Raw genomic sequence first — 17,798 nt, 5'->3', positions numbered from 1 at the left:
GAGAGAGAGAGAGAGAGAGAGAGAGAGAGAGAGAGAGAGAGAGAGAGAGAGAGAGAGAGAGAGAGAGAGAGAGAGAGAGAGAGAGAGGGAGAGAGAGCGGGGGAGAGAGAGCGGGGGGAAGAGAGAGGGGTGAGAGAGAGAGAGAGGGAGAGGAGAGCGGGGAGAGAGAGAGAGAGAGGGGGAGAGAGAGAGACGGAAGAGAGAGGGGGAGAGTGAGAGGGGGAGAGAGAGGGAGAGAGAGGGGAGAGAGTGAGACAGTGATGGAGGGAGGGGGAGAGACGGGGAGAAAGGGGGAGGGAGAGAGAGGGAGAGAGAGAGGGAAAGAGGGAGGGGGAGAGAACGAGAGAGAGGGAGAGAGATAAGAAAGAGAGGGAGAGAGGGAGAGGGTGGGTGAGAGAGAGAGAGAGGGAGAGAGAGAGAGAGAGGGAGCGAGAGAGAGGGAGGGAGGGATAGAGGGAGAGAGAGAGCGGGGTAGAGAGCGAGAGAGGGGGAGAGGGAAAGGGAGGGGGAGAGGGGGAAGGGAGAGAGAGAGAGAGAGAGAGAGAGAGAGGGGGGGGAGAGGGAGAGAGAGAGAGAGAGGTTGAGAGAGGGAGAGGGGGAGAGAGGGGGGCGGAGGCCCACCCACCCTACCCCTGACCGGTCCCCAGTGCGGAGGGCGGGAGGGTGAGAATGAGGAGGTAGAAACTGAAATAAACACTTCAATGATCAGGGACTGTCATTAAAAATGATCAATATATATGACAGGCAATGGTGTTATTTTTTCTGCTTAATCTGCGTCTTTGATTGGGTGGATGTGAGGGGCTGGGGGTCCTGGAGCGGGGCCGGCGATGGGATCATCCGCCCGGGACTGACAGCTGGAAGATGCGGCTGTGAATGTGAGGAGCCGGAGCCCGGAGCGGAGAGACTGCGGCCGCCCTCTGGGATGCGCTCAGGGCGCGGGTTTATTAATGAGCCGCAGCGCTGAGGTGAGCGGATATTTCACCGCGCTCTTCACCTGCTCCCTGAACTTGGACTGGGTCACCGCGTAAATAAATGTGTTGGTGCAGCAGCTGAGATTCCTCAGCAAAAACCCGACGTTCTTAAAGATATATTGAGAATCATTCATATCAGCTCCAATCCCTGTGATCTGATAATAGACGAAGTTTACAACGTTGGTCAGCCACAGGAGGGTGAAGCTGCCGGAGATGGTGAAGAGTAAAACCACAGACCTCCTCCTGCTCTCCATCTCCGGGTCACTGCGCTTCTCCCCCTTGCTCTGACCCCTCAGCCCCTGACGGACCCGACTGGCCACTAAAATGTGCCGGACTGTCAGAGCGTTGAGCAGCAGGATCACAGCGAAAGGGAGGAACGGAGTTAAAACCGTGTCGAACCAGTCAAATGCCACCCACCCGGGGTCAGTGTAATAACTGTCCACCAGGTCACAGCCCCACGGGACATTGTCGATGATTATCCAGGGTTCCCGTATGAAGTAGCGGGGAACGTTTTTCAGACACAGCAGAACGCCGGCTGTTGCGAGAACCGCAGCCGCAGTTTTCCCGGTGCAATATTTAGTTTTCAGCATCTGGCAACAAATGGCGACAAAGCGATCAAAGGTGAAAGTGACGGTGAACCAGACAGAACAGTCTGCAGCTGCAAACTGCAGTACAGCGTTAACACTGCACACAGGGGTGATGGACAGGACACTCCAATAAAAGTAATGGTATCGGATCTGATACAAAATGACCTCGGTGATCAGGGTGAGTAGATCGGCCGCTGCCATAGCCACCAGGTAGCGAGTGGTGCAGGTGGAGAGGCCGCACTTTCCCCGGGACAGGATCACAATCGCCACTAAATTCACTGCGGGAAGAGAAGGGGAGCGGACACTGGGCATTACTGAACACGGTCTCCGGGGCTGAACACCGGCTCCACTTTCAGCTGGAGATCAGGAGTGTTGGAGTCGGTGCGCGGCTGCAGGTTTAACAATGTCAGACCCGGCTCCGACTGTGCCCGACCTGCCCGCTTCAGGGGAGAGGATATAAGGCGACGGGCGGGGTAAAGGGAGGGGAGGGAACGAGCAGCCTCCCGCTACCATAGGCGGAATGGTCCTGTCTACAGTTAACCCTGCTCACAGTCTCTGATGGGGCCGGTTTCACAGACTTAACCGTGACCGGCCGCGTTGAACCAGGGCTCTGGGAACTCGGCATCTGATGGGGACGAGGAGGGTTCCAGAGGGAAGGCAGGGACAACTTAGGATCCGGCAGCAGTGTGGCTCCGTTAATGGATTCATTCCACATTGAGTTCAGTTCGGGAACAACACACACCGGTAGATCCGCGGCCACCGGTTCAGGAGATCGATCCAATTATTGACCAACAGGCGGGTTGAATCCGACTGTGACAGAATCGACAGTGACACGTGTTCACTCTGATCAATAACTCAGACACAGTGAACTTCACAATGTAAACCCCTTCCCAGTCACACCGTCCCGGAAAGCTGCCTGTCCCGAGCACTGGGACAACTCTGGACAAGGTCCCACTGAAGGCAAGAACAACATTCTAGTGGGTCCCGTCAGTGGGAGAAAAAGAGGGTTAGTTTCAGCTGTCTGAAAATGAGAAAAATCTCAGCGTTAATTCAAAGATATTTCTCTGAGAAGATTGATATACTTCACATATTCTTGTACAACGACCATCAGTTGGGAATCATGTAACACGATCAGAATCAGGTCAACACCGGTTAACAGACGGAGTTATAAAACTTGAATTGTTCTGTTCACTTACCAGGGACTCCAACGGTAGCAATGATTACGTACAAGATTTTCTCCACGGCGTAATATTCCCGAAGCTTTTCCCCCATTTTCTCTGCCCAGCGACCTATCCCCGTGAGTTACCGGTAATCTCGTGGAATGAAATGCCGGGGCAAATCATTGCCGGAGATTTTATACAACTTTCCGTCTCCACCGGGACAGCGAAGTTTCAACAGAGATTAAAAAATAGAGCTTTTGAAATGATTCGCAAACAGATGACATCAGCCAAGTGAAATCCCTGTTGAGACAGGTCGTGATTTATTCAGGGAATTGATTGAGAAACTCCAAAGACTGGGAATTGTACCGATACTGAGGGATGGAAATTGGGAGCGTCATTGTTCCAGCAAAGGGAATATTGGTTCAAAATCCTTCAGATCCAACTCTCCACCTCATGTTGTTTGTTTGATTTCCTTCAATCCGCATTTACTCAGCAAGGCAATCCCAAATTCCAGGGACCCTCTCAGGGCTTCTGCCTCCCCGTTTGAAGGTGGAATGGGCGAGCTTTGTCCACAGGTTGAGGAATTAGTGCAACAGATCACCTCAGACTAAAATGCTCCCTCCACTCTGCTTTACCACTCAAGATGATCGCGGCTCATCTGAATGTAACCTCAACCCCACATTCGCGGCGACTACGCTAAACCATTCACTCCTTGCTTGCCTAGAATTGATCTGACTTTGCTCTGGGACAATAAAATTCTCTACTTTCCATCACCTCTGGGGAGGAAGGACCCAAAGACTCACGACACTCAGAGAACAGCAATATTGCCGCCTCAGAATTGTCCTAAACGCAGATAAAACAGCGAATGATGCAACACATCTCCCTCCTCCCTTTCCCGCTCTCCATCCATACTGCTGTTCCCTCTCCGAACTGTTACTCTCTCTCCTACACTATCCATTCTCCCTCTCTGCTCCGCCCTCTCTCTGTCAACATCTCTCTCCTTACCTCTCCTTCCCCTCTCTCTCTCTCACTGCATCTCTCCGTTTCTCTCTATCTATCTGACCCTTCCCTCTCTCCCTTTTTCCAACCCTCTCGCTCTGAACTCCCTTCTCTCCTCATCTTCCCACTATCCCTTTGATAGTACACTCTCCCGCCATTTCTTCCCGTTTCGCCTCTCCGCTATCTTTCCCTTTCATCTTTGTACTCCCTATCTTTCTCTCCATTTCCCAACATTCCTCCTGCTCGCCCTTACTTTTCTCTCCAATTACTTTCTTGGAAATCGCGATTAAAACGGTCCTCTAAACTGACCTGCTGTATGTGGTGTTCCAGATATGGCCTCCTTTACTTCGGTGTGGTCTGAGTGCCTGAGTGAGGCTACATGCAAACTGAGAGAACGCCACATGGTATTCCACCTCGGCGCCTTACAACCTCATGTTGTACATTGAATTATCCAATGTTAGGTAGCTAAAGTGCACTTTTCTGCATTCCCCTCGCTCTTCAGGACCTCTCCCGGACTCCAATCTATTCATCACCTCTGCCTCCCCTCTCCGATATTCCTTCCTCGCTCTTTATAATTCAATCGTCTTCAATTCTTATCTCACACCTCTTGTGGTTTAATCGCTGGTGTGAAGTACCTGACTATGAAAACGCTATTCAGCTGCATCCGCACATCATTCAGCTCGCTTTATCCTGCCTCTCTCTGTTCCAGCCTTCGTCCCCTTCCCATCACAATCGGTCTGCACATAGAAAACATTTATTTTCAGGATGGATCACATTGGGAATTCCGTAGAAGACCGCAAGCAATTGCAGTGAAATATGGACGCAGCCCAGATCATGACATGAACGAACCTTCCTTCCATGGGGTCCATTTATACCTCACGATACCTCAGCAAGGCCAGAAGCAGTGTCAAGGACGATTCGCACCCTGGCCATTCCCTCATCTCAATGTTTCAAGGTTCAAAGCCAGTAGTTTATCGTTATGTGTACCAATTAAGATGGAATAAAATTGGATTTATCATGGGGCCATACTAAAAAAAAATAACAAGACACACAACCAGCCCCTATTGAAAAAAGCTAACCTAGACCCCACCTTGCCTAGCAACTACAGACCCATTTCCAAACTGCCATTCCTGTCAAAAGTCCCTGAAAAGGCAATTCTAAACCAATTAGTGCCCTACCTGCACCAAAACACCATCCTGGAAAGTTTTCAGTCAGGTTTCATAGCCCACGACCTGCTTCTCGCCACCGACACCGGCGACTGTGCAATCCTGCTCCTTCTCGACCTCAGCGCAGCGTTCTATACAGTGGACCACACCATCCTTATTGACCGTCTCCGGCACTCGATTTGCATTGATGGCACTGCCCTGAGCTGGTTCGCATCCTACCTCAAAGATAGGAGTTTCGCCATCAACATAGGCAGTTATTCCTCTGCTCCAGCTAGCCTCTCCTGCGGAGTTCCACAAGGCTCCATCCTAGGCCCCATTCTCTTCTCTCTATACATGCTCCCCCTTGGCCAAATCATTCAAAGGCACGGCATTTCTTTCCACAGGTATGCCGATGACACTCAGCTTTACCTCCCCCTGAAACCCAACAACCAGTCAAATTTAAACAGCCTCTTATACTACGCTGCCTCAGTAGAGCAGGCAAAATAATAAAAGATCCATCCCACCCCGGCCACCGTCTGTTTGTTCATCTGCCCTCTGGTCGACGTTTCAGGTCGATCAAATCCCGAACAAACAGACTTAAGAACAGTTTTTACCCCAGGGCCATACGAGAACTGAACACTACCTTTGCACTAGGCAACACCGTTAAAAAATCTTGTACTTAATATAATTGTATTTAATTGTATTTATGTATTTATTTGTTTTTGCATTTATTGCATATATGTTTGTACGCACCGTCAGGATTGGCTATTTTTTAATTTCGTTGTACTCGTTGCAATGACAATAAATGAATATTATTATTATTATTATTACTGCCTTGAGGACATAAAATGTTGGATGGCACAGAACTTCCTCCAATTAAACGAGAGCAAGTCTGAGGTCATCCTATTCGCCCCCCCCCCCCCCCGACTCGATCAAATCGATAACAGGCAGTATTGGAAGCCTATCCTGCCTAGTTAAACCGCATGTCAAAAACCTCGGCGTGATATTTGACTCTGCAATAAAATTTGACAAGCAAGTCAACGCTGTGGTAAAAGCCAGCTTCTTCCAACTTCGTACCATAGCTAAAATCAAACCTTTCCTCCAATTCGACGACACTGAAAAAAGCATTCACGCTTTCATTTTCTCCCGCCTAGACTACTGCAACACCCTATACACTGGGATCAGCCAATCTTCCCTGTCCCGCCTGCAACTGGTCCAAAACGCCGCAGCGAGACTCCTGACGGGTACCCGTAAAAGGGACCACATCACGCCGATTCTGGCCTCTCTCCACTGGCTCCCTGTACGGTACAGAATCAACTTCAAGCTCCTCCTATTCACATATAAAGCCCTAAATGGACATTCCCCCCCACTACATCAAAAATCTTCTAACCCACCTCTCTAACTCCAGGTCCCTCAGGTCGGCCGACTTGGGGCTACTCACTATCCCGCGGTCTAGGCTTAAGCTCAGGGTTTAACACGCTTTTGCGGTTGCAGCTCCTAGACTGCGGAACAGCATCCCTCTCCCCATCAGAACTGCCCCCTCCATCGACTCCTTTAAGCCCAGGCTCAAAACCTATTTCTACTCCCTAGCGTTTGAGGCTCATTGAGGAGGCGCTGTGAACTGTTTTGTATGTGCTGTTATGTTTACGTGCTACTGTATGTTTCATTTTTTCCTTAGTACCTAATCAGATGTACAGCACTTTGGTCAACGTGGGTTGTTTTTAAATGTGCTATACAAATAAAATTGACTTGACTTGTCTTGACAACTGCATAAAGGTTAACATAAACATCCACCACAGAGGATTCCCCACATTCATCACTGATCGAAGGCAATAAAGTCTAAACTTCTTTCCTTTTATTTCCCGGCGGTCGGGGCTGTCGATCCATCCGCAATGGGGCGATCAAAGCTCCCGCTTGGGAGCGTTCGATCGTCGGCGCGGTCGAAGCTTCTGCGACTTGGAGATCCCGAAATCGGTCCCTAACCAGGGACCACGAGCTGCATGAAGTTAAAGTCCGCTGACTACCGCGATTGAAGCTCCACTGTCGATCCCCAACAGGGTTGGCGAGCTCCACGATGGCAAGTCTTGCAAGCTCCAACGGTTAGATCTCCCGAACTCTGTGCCCATCAAGAGGCCGGCAACTCCTCGATATTAGGCCGCAGTGCAGGCGGAGATAAGTTGAGCAAAATAATCGCATCTCCGTCGAGGTAAGAGTTAAAAAAGTCGTCGTGCCCCCCACACACATAAAACAAGCTAAAGAACACTAAAACATCCATTGAACACATACTATCAGACAACAAAGAAGGAAAGGAAAGACCGACTGTTGGCGAAACAGCCATTGCTGGCGCCACCCGGTTGTTGAAGATCCCCTCTCCCATCAGGTAAAAGATATAGAAGTGTGGAAACACACACCTCCAGGGGCAATTTCTTTCCATCTTTTATCAGGCAACTGAATCATCTTACCACAACCAGAGAGCAGAGCTGAACTACTATCTGCCTATTTGATGACCCTCGGACTCCCCTTAGTGCTGGCTTTACCTTGCGCTAAACTTTATCCCCTTATCCACATACACTGTAAATGGCTCGATGGTAATCATGTATTGTCTTGCCGCTGACTGGTTAGCACTTACCCAAAGCATTTCATTGTACCTCGGTACACGTGACAATGATGTAAACTAAAGTAATAAAGTAAACTAAACTTCTCCAGAGATGCAGCCTGACCCGCATTGGTTATTGTTTGTGTGTGATAGTATGAGTGTGGGAGTCCATGCATGAGTGTATTAGCTCGTGTATGCGAATGTGAGTGTGTGAGATTATGCAAATGTATTGGACTGTGTGTAAGTTGAAGTGTATGCGTTTGCAAGAATTTCAATGATTCAATGATACTTTATTATCACGTATACCCAGGTAGAGTGAAATGCTTTGTTTTGCAAACAATCCGGTAAAATCATGTAGCAGACCTCACCCAGGCTAGACACGTGTCGCCACATTTTGCCGCCGACAGTTACAGATGTTGGCCGAATCGTTCTATCTCCCGCCTGACGCTGCGTTGCGGTCGCCCCTTCGTTCTGGGCGGCCTGCCTCGTTCTCCGACGGTCCACCTCCCGCTCTGCGGTTGCTCGTGGATCCCTCCTCGCTCCCGAGGCGCGGCTCCAATCGCCGTCCACGGTGAGCGAACCGGGCCGACTGAAGGGCTTGGCCCCGCTCCCCGGGAACACTCCCGGCCGCGCTGCGCTGCGCTGCTCGCCGCCAATACCCCGGGAGCCTAGTGAATCCCAAAGTGTGTAAGTGTGCTGCAGTGCAGGCAAATAACTGCGGATGCCGGTATTACAAAATGCTGAGAGTAACTCAGCAGGTCAGGCAGCATCTCAGGAGCGAAGGAATGGGTGATGTTTCGAGTAGAGACCCTTCTTCAGACTGAAGAAATGTTTCGACCCGAAACGTCATCCATTCTTTTTCTCCTGAGATGCTGCCTGACCTGCTGAGTTATTCCCAGCATTTTGTGATACCTTCGAAGTGTGAATGTAAGTCTACGTGTGTGAGTCAATAGTCAATAGTCGTTTATTTGTTACATACACATAAATGTGTAGTAAAATGAAACATTACCCGCAGTTAAACAATAAGACCAATAAGATGAATCAATAAAAATGCAATAACACATACAATCACAACTAACACCAAACAAAAAGAAACATCCATCACAGTGAGTCTCCTCCAGTCCCTCCTCACTGTGATGGAAGGCCAGAATGTCTTTTTCTCTTCCCTGCCGTCTTGTCCCGCGGTCAGGCTGTTGGATTTGCCACGTCGGGGCGGTCGGGGCTCCCGATATTGAAGCCGCCGCTGGGCGGTGAAAGGTCAACGGCCTATTTCAGGCCGCGCCGGACGGTGAAAGGTCCGCGACGGGCCGACCCAAGCCCCGCGATTCGGGGCGGGCGAACACGCTGCCGCTGCCGCTGCCGGAGCTCCCGATGTCGGCCCCCATCCAGGGGCCTGCGGGCTTCCGACGTCCACGCGGCCCGCGCCGGAGCCTCCGGAGACGAGTCGCAGCCGCGCCCGCAGCATCCGCAGGCAGCCAGCGCCGCAGGTGGTGAGTCCGGGCCGCGGGCTCTGCGAACCAGAGCCCCAGGTGTTCCCAGGTGCATGGCCGGTGGTGGCCGCAACGGGAACGGAGACACGACACAGAACAAAGGTCACGTCTCCGTTCTGGAGAGAGAATGTTACAGTTCCCGTTCCCTCCCCCCCCCCCCCCCCCCAAAACATAACATACAACACTACATCATATTAAACTACAATTCAGACAGAATTTATAAGCGTGTTTGTATTTGTATGTGTTTATGTCTGTGCGTGTGCGTGAGTGTGCGTGTGAGTGTGTGAGCATCAGTAAGTGTGGATGCAAGTGCGATTCTTCTTCTTCTGTCGTATGCCTTTTAGACCTGCAGCTCCGTTGAGGCGAGCCACGCCAACGTGTCATCGTCTAGGTCAATCAGACCTCGTTCACCATTCGGTGCCCGGTATTTGGGGCTGCGTGTGACTATGTGCTCCACTGTCTGTGTTGGGTCCCTACACTCGCAGGAGGAACTGTCCACGAGACCCCACCTCTTCATCGCTACTCCATAGCGTCCGGCGCCTGTCCTCAAGCGATTGAGGGTTATCCATTGCTTTCGGGGCAGGTCCTGGCCAGGGTCGTCCATGGGTTCACCGATGTTGCTGTGTAGCCGAGATGGTTCCGCTGACTTCCACTGGTCTCTCCATATCGTCTTGACCCAGGTGGCCTTGGAAGTGCGATTGAACGTATCTATGTCTCTGAGTGGAGTGCATGTGTGTTTGTGAGTGACAGTGTTTGCACGTGTGGTTGGTTGGCTGTGAGACAATGTGAGAGAATATGTGGGAATGTGAGTTTGTCAGGGTGTTTGAGTATGTAACTGTTTGATAGTGAGTGTGTGTGTGTGTGTGTATGTGTGTATGTATATGTGTATGTGAGAGAGTATTTGATAGTGTTGAGTCAGCGAGTTTTCGTGCGTTTGTGTTTGCGAATTAGTGTGTGTCTCTTCATGCGAGTGCGTTTGTATGTCTCTTAGTGTGAGTGCATGTGTGTGTATTATTGTATGTGAGAATGCGTGAGAGTGTATTTGAGTGCTTTTGATTGTGTATGAGAGATTGTGTGTGTCTTCGTGCGCGGGTATGTATGTGCGAGGTTGTCTGTGTTTGAGTGTGTGAATACGTCTTTACGATTGCGTGGCAGGTTGGGTATATACGATAAATGTGAGTGCAAGAATATCAGTGTGTGAGAGGGTGCGAGTGTGTCTGGGAGTGTCAGTGGCATGTAAGTCTGAATTGGTATGAGTGAGAGTGTGAGAGTATTTATGTGTGGTATGTGTGTTGGAGTGTGCAAACGTATATAACGTTGTGACTGTAGATGTGGAAGAATGTGTAAGATTTTGCGAGCATGTGGGAGTGTGTTAGCAAGCGTGAGTATGTGAATCTCTGTGTGGTAGAAATGTGGAGGAACACGCAGTGGAGTTATCCTGACAGGAGGACACGGTTTGGGGTAGTACTGATGCAGTGACATACTGTAGGGTAGTACTGATGGAGTGGCACACTTTGGGGTGGTGCTGATGCAGTGACACACAGTGGGGTAGTACTGATGGAGTGGCACACTGTGCGGTAGTACTGATGGAGTGGCACACTTTGGGGTGGTGCTGATGTAGTGGCACACTTTGGGGTAGTACTGATGGAGTGGCACACTGTGGGGTAATACTGATGGAGTGGCACACTGTTGGGTAATACTGATGGAGTGGCACACTTTGGGGTGGTGCTGATGTAGTGGCACACTTTGGGGTGGTGCTGATGCATTGACACACTATGGGGTTCTGCTGATGAAAAATAACACACTTTGGGGTAGTGCTGATAGAGTGACACACTGGGCTAGTACTGATTCAGTGACAATCTGGGGTAGTACTATTGGAGCGAAAACATGTGTAGCAGTACAGTTTTTATGACAAACTGTGTGGAGTACTGATGTAGTGACACACGTACTGATGCAATGACGCACTGTGAGGTAGTGCTGAGGAACGGACGCAGTGTGGGGCAGTAGTGATGAAGCGTCACACTGTAGTACTGATGGGGTGACACGTTGTGGAGTCGTACTGATGGGGTGGTACACTGTGGGTTAATAATGATGGAATGACAATCTGTCGGGTAGTACTGATGAAATAACACACTGCGACTTAGTGCTGATGGAGTAATACACCACGGGCTAGTAATAATGTAATGGCATACTGTTGGGTTTCGTGAAGCTGTGGGGCATTACTGTAGGAGTGACACACTGTGCAGTGGTAGAGATGGAGTGACACAATATGTGGGAGTACTGGTGGATTAACGCACTGTGGGTTGGTACAGATGGAGTGACACACTGCAGTAGCACTGATGAAGTGACACACTTCGCAGTAGCACTGCTGGAGTGATACACCGTGAGGCTATACTGATATAATGACACGCTGCGTATAATACTGATGGAGCGACACAATGAGGAGTAGTACTGTTGTTATGAAACATTGGGGAGTAATACCGATGGAGTGACACACTTCGGTGTAATGTTGATTAAATGACACACTGGGGGTAGTGTGGATCGAATGGCGCACAGTGGGCTAGTACAGATTTAGTGACACTCTGGGGATGGTACCGTCGCATTGCACATTGTTGAATGGTGTGGATTGATGTTGGGGAAGTATTGATGGAGGGTTGCACAGTTCGGTAATACTAATTGAATCAGACTGTATGGTTGGACGGAATGAGTGACACACGATGAGGTGCTACTGACGGAGAGATACACTTTGGGGTACTACTGATGAGGAGAAAACTGCGGGTTTGTACAAATGAAGTGATACAATATGGGGGTATTAATGGAGAGACACATTGTGGGGTAGTACTGATGCGGTTACAGACTATGGGGTACCAATGATGGAGTGACACAGTGTGTGGTAGTCCTAATGTAATGGCACCCCATGCGGAAGATATTGTGAAGAAAAGCACTGCGGTGTGGTACCGGTGAAATTACACATTCTCGTGTGGTATTGAATGCGTGACACACTGTGCGGTCGTACCAATGTAATGACACATTCTAAGATACTACTGATTGAATGAAACACTGGGGTAGTACTGAAGGATGACACACAGTGGAGTGGTAGGAAAGAGCTCTGGGGGCTAGTGGAATCAAGGGATATGGGAAGAAGGCAGGCATGAGTTACTGATTGCGGATGATCAGCCATGATCACAATGAATGGCGGTGTTGGCTGGAAGGGCCGAATGGCCTCCTCCCTCACTAAGTTTCTATGTTCCTATGGAAGGAGTGACACACTTTGGGGCAGTACGGATGGAATGACAATCTTGAGGTAGTACTGATGGAGTGAAACACTGTGGGGTAGTACTGGTGTAATGACATACTGTGGAGTAGTCTTGATGGAATGACACACTATGGGGTGGTACTGATGCAATAACACATTCTGTTGGAGTGACACAGTGGGGTAGCAGTACTGATGGACTGACACACAGTGCGGTAGTACTGTTGCGATGACAAATTATGGTGCAATACTGCTGGAATTACACACTATGGAGTCGCAGCGATGGTTAACATGGGGTAATGCGGATGGAATTACACATTTCAGGAAGTTCTGATGGAGTGAAACACTTTGGGGAATACTGATGGAATGACATACTGCGGGGAGTACTAATGGAGGACACGTTCAGGGGTTGTACTGATTGAATGACATGATGAGGGGTAGCACTAATGGAGTGTAACACTATGGAGTTGTATTGTTGTAGTGACACACGATGTGGTGGTACTGATGGTGCGACACCCTGGTCTGTAGTACTATTGGGATTACAATCAATGGAGTGGTACTGATCCAGTTACACAGTGACGGGTAATACAGATGGAGTGACACAATTTGTGGCAGCACTTATGGAGTGACGCACTGGGTAATCCTGATTGAATGATAAACATCGGGTAGTTCTGATGGAGTGGCACACTGTGGGGTAAATACTAATGGAGTAACACTGTGCGGAAGTACTGATAAAGTGACTCTGTGGGGCAGTACTGATGGAGTGAACTACAGATAGAGTGATTCACTCTATGGTCGCACCGATGGAATGATAAACATTGGGTTGTAATGATGGAGTGATACACGTTGGCGTATTACAGATGGAATGATAACCTGGGTAATATTACTGATGGAGTGACCCACTGTGGGGTAGTACTGGCGGAGTGACACACTTTGAGGTAGTACTGATTGAGTGACACACTGTGGGGTAGTACTAATGGAGTGACGCATTCCAGGGTAATGCTGGTGGATTGAAACACTGTGGGGTAGTACTGATGCAATGACTCATTGTGGAGTACTACTGGTAGAGTGACACCCTGTGGGATAGTGATAATGGAATGATAATTAAGGTAGTACTGATGGAGAAAAACATTGTGGGTTTGTATTGATGGAATAGTGTACAGTGCGGGAATACCGATGAAGTGACATGCTCTGTGGTTGTACTGATGGAGTGACATACTGTGTTGTAGTAATGATGGTGCAACACGTTGTAGGGTTGTCCTGATGGAGTGAAAAGCAGTAGGGTAGTATTGATGGAGTGACAGAATTTAGGTAGTACGGATGGAGCAATACACTTTGGGATTACACTGGTGAAGTGACAAATTGTGGGAAAGTACTAATGGAGTAAAACACTTTAGGGTAGTACTGATGGAGTGAAACATTGTGGGATAGTATTAATGGAGTGACACTCTACGGAGTAGTAGGAAAATAATGACACATTATAGGGTAGTTCTGATGGAGTGACACACTGAGGGGGAGAACCGATCGAGTGACGCACATTGGGTTAGTACTGATGGAATGACTATCTGTGTGGTAGTACTGATGTAATGACATTGTATGTGATAGTACTGATTGAGTGACACGTTGTGAGGCAGTACGTTTGGAGTAGCAAACTATGTGGTAATGCTGATGGAGTGCACGCTGTTGGGCAGTACGGATGGAGTGGCACACTGTGGGATAATATTATGGAGTGACATTCTGTGTGGTGGTTCTGATGGAGTGACACATTTTGGGGCGTTACTGATGTAGTGACACGTTCCATGGTAGTAGTGATGGGGTGAAATATTGTGGGTAGTACGGACGGAATGATATACTTAAGGTTGTACTGATAGAGTGAAACACCGTGGGGTACTGATAAAATGGCATACTGTGGGGTAGTACTGATGTAGTGATACATTGTAGAGTACTATTGATGGAGTGACACACTTTGGGATGGTACTGTAGGTATGACAAATTGTGGGTTAGTGCTAATGGAGTGACACGCTGCTAGGGATTACTGATGGAATGGCACAATGTGCGGTCGCACTTGGAGTGATACCCTGTGGGATAGTACTGATGGAGTGACACTGCGATGTAATACCGATTGACGACACACTATGGGGTTGCAATGATGGAGTGACAAGTTATGTGGTAGTACTGATTGAGTAACACGCTGTGGGGCAGCGCTGATGGAGTGACAATTATGGGTAGTACAGATGGAGTGACACACTACAAGGTTGTTCTGATGTATAACGCACAGTGGGTAAGTATTATTGGAGTGACCCACTTAGGGTCGTACTGATGCAGTGACACATTCCAGGGTAGTACTGATGGAATGAAGCACTGTCGGGTAGTACTTATGGAATGACATTCTGTGGGTGTGTCCTGATGGAGTGACACCCTCTTTTTAAATTTATTTACAAAATGTCTTTATTCAAACAAACACAAATTCAGAGTAGTAACAAAATGAAAACATGCCATTGGCAGTTTACAAACAAAGAGGTACCAAATTTAAATATTTTCAAGATTATCTACAATATATTCGACACTCCGCACGACCAGCGTTCACGGAAGGCCTCTAGAGTCCCAATGGCCTACTGCCTCTCCAGGGACACGCGTGCACGGACTTCGGCTCGGAAGAGCGGCAGGCAGTCGACTCTGGTGTGACCATCGACTGTCCGCTGCTTGGATCCGAGAATGGCCATCGTGGCCAGGCCGAGGATCAAACCGATTGGGTGACCCCCCTGCCTCCCGACCCTTACCACTCTGTACCGTGTGACCAATAATCAGGGACGGGGGGCTAAAGTGCAGGCAAAACCTGAGGAACAGACCCTTCGCACTCCATATATATCCGGAACACAGTCTCTTCCTCGCCGCAGAAGAGATAGGCGGCCGGCGAGTCCGTGAACGGGCTTAAATATCTGTTGCACGCCACAGCTCTGTGCAACGCTCTCCACCCCAGGACCGCCATGTAAAGGGGAGGACACCCTTATAGAGAGACCTCCACTGGGGCCCGCTCCCTACCGCCACGGCATGTCCGGACGGAAGACGAGGACGAGGAAGTGTAGTGTGGGATCAACCTGTACAGTCCTGGTTTCGAGCGCGAGAGACACGCTCTTGGGTTGTACTGATGGAGTGACATAATGTGGTGCAGTGCAGATGAAGTGACACATTCTGGGGTAGTTCTGATGGAGTGACAGAGCGGTAGTACTGTTGTTCTGACAAACTGTGGGGATGTACAAATGGAGTGGCACACAGTTGGGTAGTTCTGGTGGAGTGATAACCTTTGTAGTAGTACTGATGGAGTAACACACCACGTGGTAGTACGGATAGCCATTGTTCTCCTGATCTGGAGTCCCTAACAGTTAAATGCAGGCCTTTTTACCTTCCTCGTGAATTTACAGGGGTTATAGTAACAGCAGTCTACATCCCACCGAATGCTAACGCTAGCACAGCTTTAGGCTACCTGCTCGGTGCAATAAACTCACAACAGAGCACATATCCAGAAGCAGCCCACATCATAGCCGGGGACTTCAATCATGCAGACCTAAAGTCAGTTCTCCCGAAACTTGAACAACACATAAGATGTGCTACCAGGGGGAAAAACACACTAGACAAGGTTTATTCAAATATTAAGAAGAGTTTCAGGTCAGCACCACTACCACACCTGGGGCAGTCAGATCACCTGTCCATATTCTTAACTCCAGCATACACCCCACTCAGGAGGAAAGCTCCAGTCACCATAAAGACTGTTAAGACATGGCCTGAAGGAGCTTGCTCGCAGCTGCAGGATTGCTTCGAAAGGACCAACTGGGATATTTTTGAGGAGCAGGACTTGGAGGAGTACACATCAACTGTACTTTGCGACATCCAAAACTGTGTTGACAATGTCACCGTCGACAAACGAATCTGGTTGTATCCCAATCAGAAGCCCTGGATGACAAAGGATGTCAGGTCTCTCCTCAAGGACCGTAACACCGCCTTCAGGTCTAGTGATAGAGCTCTATACAGTGCTGCTAGAACCAACCTGAAGAGAGGCACCAAGGATGCCAAAGCGTCCTACAAGAGGAAGATTGAGGACCACTTTACCAACAATGATCCACGGCGGGTATGGCAAGGCATCCAGCACATCACCAACTACAAGACCAGCAACCGCACGACTGCCGACGGCGACGCCTCGCTGGCAGAGGAACTTAACTGTTTCTTTGCTCGTTTCGAGGTGAAAGCTACAGTGGCAGACATAACACCCTCTCCAGCACCTGACAGCAACACCTTCACTGTGCAGGAGTATGAGGTTAAGCGCGTGCTCAGAGCAGTGAATCCCAGGAAAGCTGCAGGCCCCGATGGTGTGACGGGCAGAGTGCTGAGGGAATGTGCAGACCAATTATCTGAGGTCTTCACAAAAATCTTCAACCTGTCCCTTTTAAAATCCACCATCCCTCCCTGCCTGAAGTCCGCCACAATCATCCCACTGCCGAAAAAGTCTGTCATCAGCGGCCTTAACGACTACCGTCCGGTAGCACTCACACCGGTCATCACAAAGTGCTTCGAGAGACTGGTCCTGCAGCACATCAAAGCCAGCCTCCCACCCACCTTCGACCCATACCAGTTTGCCTACAGAGCAAATAGGTCTACAGGGGATGCCATCGACACTGCTCTTCACACTGCACTGACCCACCTTGAACACCAGGGGAGCTATGTGAGGATGCTCTTCCTCGACTTCAGCTCTGCCTTTAACACGGTCATCCCGAGCAGACTGGTCACCAAACTTTCTGACCTTGGATTTTCCCAAACCATCTGCCAATGGATCAAGGACTTACTGACCAACCGCCCCCAGACCGTCAAAATAGGCCCTCACCTCTCCTCCACCATTACACTGAGCACCGGCTCACCACAGGGCTGTGTGTTGAGCCCCATCCTTTACTCCCTCTACACTCACGACTGCGCCCCCACCCATCCCACCAACACCATCATCAAGTTCGCGGATGACACGACTGTGGTTGGACTCATCTCAGGAGGAGATGAGACAGCCTATAGGGATGAAATCCAAAGGCTGGCAGCATGGTGTTCAGTGAACAATCTTGTCCGGAACTCCTCCAAAACAAAGGAACTTATAATTGACTTCAGGAAAACCAGTGTAGAATACGACCCACTCTACATCAATGGGGTCTGTGTGGAAAGGGTACCCGCTTTCAGGTTCCTGGGTACGCACATCGCAGAGGATCTTACCTGGTCTACCAACACCATCACCACAGTAAAGAAGGCACAGCAGAGACTCCACTTCCTGAGGATCCTCAGGAAAACCAACCTGCAGGAGAAGCTCATGATGTCCTTCTATCGCTGCTCCATCGAGAGTGTGCTGGCATACTGTATAACCACATGGTATGCCAGCTGCTCAGAAAAGGACAGGAAGGCCCTTCAGAGGGTCATCACAACGGCCCAGAAGATCATCGGCTGCTCACTGCCCTCCCTGGAGCACCTGTTCAGCCTACGCTGCCTCAGTAGAGCAGGCAAAATAATAAAAGATCCATCCCACCCCGGCCACCGTCTGTTTGTTCATCTGCCCTCTGGTCGACGTT

Source organism: Rhinoraja longicauda, unplaced genomic scaffold, assembly GCF_053455715.1.
Source record: "Rhinoraja longicauda isolate Sanriku21f unplaced genomic scaffold, sRhiLon1.1 Scf000070, whole genome shotgun sequence".
Taxonomy (NCBI): domain Eukaryota; kingdom Metazoa; phylum Chordata; class Chondrichthyes; order Rajiformes; family Arhynchobatidae; genus Rhinoraja; species Rhinoraja longicauda.
Note: the sequence above shows the minus strand (reverse complement) of the source record.